Source organism: Pecten maximus, chromosome 19 (assembly GCF_902652985.1).
Source record: "Pecten maximus chromosome 19, xPecMax1.1, whole genome shotgun sequence".
Classification (NCBI taxonomy): Eukaryota; Metazoa; Mollusca; class Bivalvia; order Pectinida; family Pectinidae; genus Pecten; species Pecten maximus.
Window position 1 is genome coordinate 30,930,306 of NC_047033.1, and position 8,567 is coordinate 30,938,872.

The window sequence follows — 8,567 nt, forward strand, 5'->3', positions numbered from 1 at the left end:
GTATATTATGTGTCCAATATAAGATAATGGTTCTTTTACGTTTTACATGTAATTGTGTTAGATTTAAACGGTTATTAAAATTTGATGTTACGTTCATAAATTGTTATTTGTTGAATTCCGTTTCATTGTTTTTCCGTTTGCGAACATGACATGTACATTATATTGTCATTGACTTGACTAAGCAAAAGAAAATTTATCGTGACTGTATATTGACAAAACTACACCAAACTACAAGTGACAGAACGAAACATTACAAATGCATGTACATTTATTGATCAGTCTCACATGCTAAACTGATGAGTGACAAAACGGAGTTATAATGATTGTATAATGTTGACAAATATTGACCAAAATTTGTACCAAAAACGACAACTCACCAAATTTGAATATTAGGATAACTCAAAGGGTCAAACATGCTAAAATCTTTAAACAGCTTCTTCTCAATAACAACGAGGCCAAGGGAGTTGATATTAGGTCTGTAGCATGCTAGAGTGAAAGGCTACCTGGTTTGTACAGGTCAATTACCTTGACTACATTCAAGGTCACAGGGGTCAAATAGTCTAAAATCTGTCCATGACTTCTTCTAATTTAACTATGAACCCCAGAGACATAATATTAGTTCTGTAGTATGCTTGGATGACATACTTATAAGTTTGTGGAAATGAATTAACTTCACTTACGTTCAAGGTCACAGAGGTCAAAAAGGGTAAAGTATTTAAAAATAATATAGCCAAGATATTCTGAAACGTGATATTACGCCAATACTTATAGTAAACCTAGCATACTCTGATATTTGAAAAAAGCGGTTATTAGCTTTTTGTAAGCTCACCTGGTCCGAAGGACCAAGGTGACCTTATGCCATACCGTTGCGTCCGTCGTCCGTCCGTCTGTCCGTCCGTCCGTCCGTCCGTCCGTCAACAATTGACTTCTTCTTCATAACAACTGATCAGAATCTGAGCAAATTTTGTCAGAAGCATCCCTATAGGGTGTGGACTCAAAATTGTACAAATGGTGGGGCTGACCCCAAGGTGTCTGAGAGGCGGGGCCAAAAGGGGTCAATTTGGCTCTATTAATATAAATGACTTCTTCACTGAAACCATGCTAAGGATATCGCTCCTATTTGCCTGGTAGCATCACTTTGAGGTGAGGATTCAAAATTGTACAAATGGTTGGGCAGACCCCCTGGGGGCCTGAGGGGCGCGGCCAAAATGGGTCAATATACCTATATTGATATTAACGACTTCTTCTCTGAAACCAAGCAATGGATATCGCTCATATTTGCCTGGTAGCATCAGTATGGGGTGGGGATTCAAAATTGTACAAATGATGGGGCTGACCCCCTGGGGGCCTGAGGGGCGGGGCAAAATGTGGTTAATTGGGCTATATTGATATAAATGACTTCTTCTCTGAAACTGGATATTGCTCATATTTGCCTGGTAGCATCACTATTTGGTGGGGATTCAAAATTGTACAAATAACTTGGCTGATCCCCCAGGGGCCAAATGTGGTCAAATGTGGCTAAATTGATATGAACAACTTCTCCTCTGAAATCAAGCGATAGATATTGCTCGTATTCAACTGTGAGCATCCCTCTGGGGTCAGGGTTTAAAATTGTACAAATGGTGGGGCCGACCTCCCTGGCTGCTGCGGGGTGGGGCCATAAGGGGTCAATTTGGCTAAATTGATATGAACAATTTCTCTTCTGAAACCAAGCAATAGATATTGCTGATATTTGACTGAGCATCCCTTTGGGGCCAGGATTCAAAATTGTACAAATTGTTGGGCCGGCCTACCTTGGGCCTGAGGGGCGCGGCCAAAAGGGGTCAATTTGGCTAAGTTGATATAAACAACTTCTTCTCTGAAACTAAGCTATGGATATCGCTCATATTTGCCTGATACAACCCTATGGGTAGCCCGGGATTCAAAACTGTATACTGGGAGCAGATGACAGAGCTGACCCCCGGGAGGATAAGAGGCGGGGCCAAAAGGGGTCATTTTGGCAGAATTGATATAAACAACTTTTCTGAAACTAAGCAATGGATATCACTCACATTTGTATGGTAGCATGGTCATGGGATGGGGATTCAAAATTGTACAAATTTTGGGGTTGACCACCCCCCCTCCCCCAGGGGACTAAGGGGTGGGGTCAAAAAGGGTCAATTTGGCTAAATTGATATGAACAACATGTTCTTTGAAACAGCTCATATTTGACTGGTAGCATCCTTTTGGGTAGGGATTCAAAATTTTATAACGGAAGGAACTGACCCCTGAGTGCAGAGAGTGGGGTCAAAAGGGGTCAATTGGTTTAAACAACTTCTTTTTTGAAACTAAGCAATGAATATCGCTCACATTTGTGTGGTAGCATCTGGGATTGCGCCAAAAGTCAATTTCATTTTCTGGGCCTCTTGTTTAGGCCACTACAAAGTTACCACACTAACCAAAAACTATCATACTTATGGGATATAGTTTTATTGATCATGCACATTGTTGTCATTAATCCGTATTTCCGAAAATCCTTTGCGTCCTATTCGACAAGCCGCAATTACGTCAGACCAAAACATCGTCAATTTTAAACGCACACAAAAAATTATCCGTATTCTCGAAAACCCCATAGGGACTTTTCGAAAATTGGAGATTCCCGCCGATCTTTCCTGCGGTGTGCTTGACTTTCATACTCAAAATACAAACACTTGGACAGCAAATTGTGATATATTTCATATTGATGACACTTCTGCACTTTGATATTAATAAAATTAAAGCACATAATTGGATCTTGGTGATGATTTCAAATAGAAATTATCAATAATTATGTGTCTGGTTTTCAAGTTTTCTCCAATATGGCGTCTAGTGAAGACTGAACCGAGCGACCGCAAAAGATAGTGGGAAGGTCAGGGGCCACCACGTTGATAAAAGGGCAAATATAGAGAGCTGCAAATCTCTCTATATATAAACTACATGATGCCAGAATGTGAAATGGATGCACATAAAAATGCGTCCTTAATTTGATTTGACCCCTTATGTGTGTCAACAAACACCGCATGTGTGTACTCACTGTCGGTATATGTCCAAGTGAAAATACTTCCGATCGGAATTGGCGGATCTAGATCGGTTGTACGTGCATGGCCTGTGATTACCGGTGAATACATGACTAAAACTCAAAAACAATAAAGACCACTCCTATGAAGTTAATATAAATACTAATAATTAAATGGTGTAACAGGATCGAATGGTATATGTAGCTATATACTCAGTAGTATAGGCCTACTGACCGGTACTGACACTGACAGCCGACAGAGGACGACAAAATTCAATTTCAAATATAATACTGTATATAGGTTTTTTTTAGCGTATGCCAAATTTCGTGTTTTCTGTACAAAATGACACGTTTTATTTTTAGCGTTTTCACATGTAATTCAAATTTTAGCGTACATAGGTTTCATACAACAAAAACGAAGAAGTACAGTACAAGAACATTTATTGAAAATCAAAAGTTCTAACATCGAACATGGAACGCATACGTACCGCGTGTACCGTTACATGTATGTGCGTCAATCGGCATGGCCTAGATATACTACAGATAATTCTCAGTTAAATGGAGATATATTTACATATCCAGGACTTTGCAGATGCCTGCTTCTTTGAAGCCGTTCGTTATAATCTCAGGCCTTGTTTTCAGGTGATCGTTCTATTTAACCAACAACTTTGCACCTTGTAGTTTCATTTTGGTTAGCGAAAAGGTCAACAATAATGTCAATGATCGCAGCGCCACCTGCTTGCTGTTTGCCGATCTCTTCTCTTACAAGGGAGCTAACTCTTTCTGTAAAACGTGACCAATTTTAGCGATATCTTATAATTCGCGACCGAGTCTGGTCACGAAAATAGCGAAAATTGGACACTCGCTAAAAAAAACCCCGATATACGGTATTGTAAACTTACTGCACAAGCAAAATGTAAACGATATACAAAATGTATATACAAAATAACTTGTTTTTTGCGTTGGTCTACCTCTTTTACAGGTTCTGATGAAGTTTCATTAAAAAAATGTGCACTTTGTAAAAAAGTCGGTCTTATTTGCGTAGTCAGTTTTAAGCACTAAACACTACTATTCGGCATATGTGTTTTATGCACGCCATAGTAAAATTCTTTTGCACTTAAGTGTCAAAAGAACATAATGACCATTTGGCTTTTTTTGCACTTAACTAATGTCTGTATTTTATCCTAAAACGGCCGCCCATTGTAGATAGTTGCTTAATCGGTCTGATCGGACGGGTTTGTATTATACAATATATCAATTAAATGAGTTAAGTCAGTTACAGATATTGTTTTTGATATTTTTATTTCCACTGTTTTGTAATATTTTATTTTTAATTTATTTTTTGCTGTAAATTTACGTGAAAAACACTCTTGAATCGACTATTGTCAGATGCATTTAATTTAATTATTGCTGCAATATAGAAAAGATACTAAGATAGAAGGTCTGAATTTGATTTTGGTACCAACTTTTAGGTCACCTGAGACGAAGTCTCAGTTGACCTATTGCAATCGCCTTTTGTCGTGCGTCGTGCGTCGTAAACAATTTACATTTTCAACTTCTTAAAAACTGCTGAACTAAATTCAATGAAATTTTACAGGAAGCTTCCATGGCTGAGGGTGAACCAAAATTGTGAATTATATGGTCCCCACCCCCCAGGGGCCTGAGGGGCGGGGCCAAAAAGGGTCAAATTGACTAAAACTTCAAAAATCTTCTTCTCTACTCTCAGATAAGGTGGAATCAAACACTCTTCATAGATGAAAGGGTCTTAACTTGTATCAAATTATCAGCATGGGATGACAGTTTGATGGTATGTACATGTTGGCCCTAGTTGACCCCCAGGGGCTGGTGGGCGGGGCCAAAAAGGGTCAAATTGACAAAAATTTCAAAAATCTTCTTCTCTACTCTCAGATATGGTAGAATCAAATACTCTTCATAGATGGAAGGGTCTTAAGGTGCTTTACCAAAATTGTGAATTTCATGACCCTGGGGTCTCATGTTTGCCCCTGGGGAGGGAGTAAACTTTACTATAGTTTATATAGGGAAATCACATTTTTGACTATTATTTGTTGGATTTGTATTGGAATTCATTCTAACTTGTATCAAATTATCAGCATGGGATGACAGTTTGATGGTATGTACATGTTGGCCCTAGTTGACCCCCAGGGGCTGATGGTCGGGGCCAAAAAGGGTCAAATTGACTAAAATTTCAAAAATCTTCTTCTCTACTCTCAGATATGGTAGAATCAAATACTCTACATAGATGGAAGGATCTTAAGGTGCTTTACCAAAATTGTGAATTTCATGACCCTAGGGTCTCATGTTTGCCCCTGGGGAGGGGGTAAACTTTACTATAGTTTATATAGGGAAATCACATTTTTGACTATTATTTGTTGAATTTTTATTGGAATTCATTCTAACTTCGTTAACATTATCAGCTTGGGATGACAGTTTGATGGTATGTACATGTTGGCCCTGACTGACCCCCAGGGGCTGATGGGCGTGGCCAAAAAGGGTCAAATTAACAGAAATTTTAAAAATCTTCTTCTTACAGCCCAAATAAGGTAGAATTAAATACTCTTCACAGATCGAAGGGTCTTAAGGTGCTTTACCATAATTGTGAATTTCCTAGCCCTGGGGTCTTGCGTTTGCCCCATGGGAGGGGATAAACTTTACTATAGTTATAGGGAAATCACATTTTTGACTATCATTTGTTTTATTTGTTTTGAAATTCATTCTTTCATTCAAATTTACTGAAATATTTCAAAAATCAGGTGACCGTTAAGGCCCATGGGCCTCTTGTTTAAATGATCTATTGAAAACTTTTTTTAGTGAATTTGAATGAGCTGACATCCATGATACAAATGTACATGTATATATATGTACTTGAGTATATAACTTGCACATCTTTTCAGTTACATGAATTAAACAAACATACTTGCCAACTTTTTAGGTCACCTGAGACAAAGTCTCAAGTGACCTATTCTAATCCCCTTTTGTCCGTCGTCGTGCGTCGTCCGTCCGTAAACAATTTACATTTTCGACTTCTCCAAAACCCCTAAACCAAATTCCATGTAATTTGGCAGGAAGCTTCTATGGCTAAAGGTCAACCAAATTTGTCAATTATATGGTCCCCACCCCCCAGGGGCCTGAGGCGCGGGGCTAAAAAGGGTCAAATTGACTAAAACTTCAAAAATCTTCTTCTCTACTCTCAGATATGGTGGAATCAAACACTCTTCATAGATGGAAGGGTCTGAAGGTGCTTTACCAAAATTGTAAATTTCATGACCCAGGGGTCTCACATTTGCCCCTGGGGAGGGGGTAAACTTTACTATAGTTTATATAGGGAAATCACATTTTTGACTTTTATTTGTTTGATTTGTATTGGAATTCATTCTAATTTGGTAAACATTGTCAGCATGGGATGACAGTTTGATGGCATGCACATGTTGGCCCTGACTGACCCCCAGGGGCTAATGGGCAGGGCTAAAAAGGGCCAAATTGACCGAAATTTCAAAAATCTTCTTCTCAAGACCAAAATAAGGTGAAATCAAATACTCTTTATAGTTGGAAGGGTCTTAAGGTGCTTTACTAAAATTGTGAATTTCATGACCCTGTGGTCTCAAGGTTGCCCCTGGGGAGGGGGTAAACTTTACTATAGTTTATATTGGGAAATCACTAGCTCACCTGGCCCGAAGGGCCGGTGAGCTTATGCCATGGTGCAGCGTCCGTCGTCCGTCAACTTTTTCTTTAAACTGCTACTAGTCCTAAAGTATTGAATGGATTTTCACAAAATTTGGTCAGGAACATCCTTGGGGGAAGGGGAACAGAGTTTGTATACATTTTTACTCTGAACCCCCAGGGGCCTGAGGGGCGGGGCCAAATAGGGGAAATAGGGTTAATCCTTTAAATCGCTACTAGTCATAAAGTTATGAATGAATTTGAACCAAATTTGGTCAGGAATATCCTTGGCAGAAGGGGAACAGAGTTTGTATAAATTTTTACTCTGAACCCCCAGGGGCCTGAGGGGTGGGGCCAAATAGGGGAAATAGGGTTAAGCCTTTAAATCGCTACTAGTCATAAAGTTATGAATGAATTTGAACCAAATTTGGTCAGGAATATCCTTGAGGGAAGAGGAACAGAGTTTGTGTAAATCTTTATTCTCAACCCCCAGGGGCATGAGGGGCGGGGCCAAATAGGGGAAATAGGGTTACTCCTTTAAATCGTTACTAGTCATAAAGTTATGAATGAATTTGGACCAAATTTGGTCAGGAACATCCTTGGCAGAAAGGAAACAAGAGTTTGTATAAATTTTTACTTTGAACCCCCAGGGGCCTGAGGGGCGGGGCCAAATAGGGGAAATAGGGTTAATCCTTTAAATCGCTACTAGTCATAAAGCAATGAATGAATTTGAACCAAATTTGGTCAGGAACATCCTTGGGGGAAGAGGAACAGAGTTTGTGTAAATCTTTATTCTCAACCCCCAGGGGCCTGAGGGGCAGGGCCAAATAGGGGAAATAGAGTTACTCCTTTAAATCGCTACTAGTCCTAAAGTATTGAATAGGTTTTCACCAAATTTGGTCAGGAACATCCTTGAGGGGAGGGGAAACAGAGTTTATATGAATTTTTACTCTGTACCCCTAGGGGCCTAAGGGGCAGGGCCAAGTAGGGGAAATAGAGATTAGTCTTTTAATTTCTACTAGTCATAAAGTTTTAAATGGATTTTAACCAAATATGGTCAGGAATATGCATTGGAGAAGGGGAACCGAGTTGTTATGATTTTTTACTCTGAATCCCTCGGGGACTGGGGAGTGGGGTCTGATAGGGAAAATAGGGGTTAATCATTTAAATCGCTATTAATTATTAAGTTACGAATGGATTTTAACTAAATTTGGCCAGGAACATGCAGAGAGGAAGGGGGGGAAGAGTTTGTATAAATATTGAGGGGCCTGAGGGGCTGGGCCAAATAGGGAAATAGGGGTTTATATCCTTTTAAATCGCTATTTTTCATAAAGTTATGAATGGATTTGAACCAAATTTGGTCTGGAATATCCTTAGGGGAAGGGGGAAAGAGAGTTTATATAAATATTGACTCTGACCCCCAAGGGGCCTGAAGGGAGGGGCCAAATAGGGGAAATAGATATTTGAGTTTTAAACGGATTTGAACCCAATTTGGTCAGAAACATCCGTGGTGATGGGGAAACAGATTTTGCATCAATGGTTACTGTGACCCTCAATCCCATAACTATGTATATCATCGCTGGGCATTAAGAGATAAACACAATTCTTATGTAAAAATAGGCCAAAGGGTTTTCCCCACCCTAAGGGACTTAGTTTCTTTAAACACCATTATGGTGTAAAAATAATCCATGGTCTTTCAGAGAGTACATTTTTGTATATGTATTGACAAATTGAACCTGTACATTATTTTGGCATTTGGTCAAATCCAACCAGGTGAGCGATACAGGCCCCATGGGCCTCTTGTTTTATTTCTATTGGAATTCAATCTAATTTGGTAAACATTGTCAGCATGGGA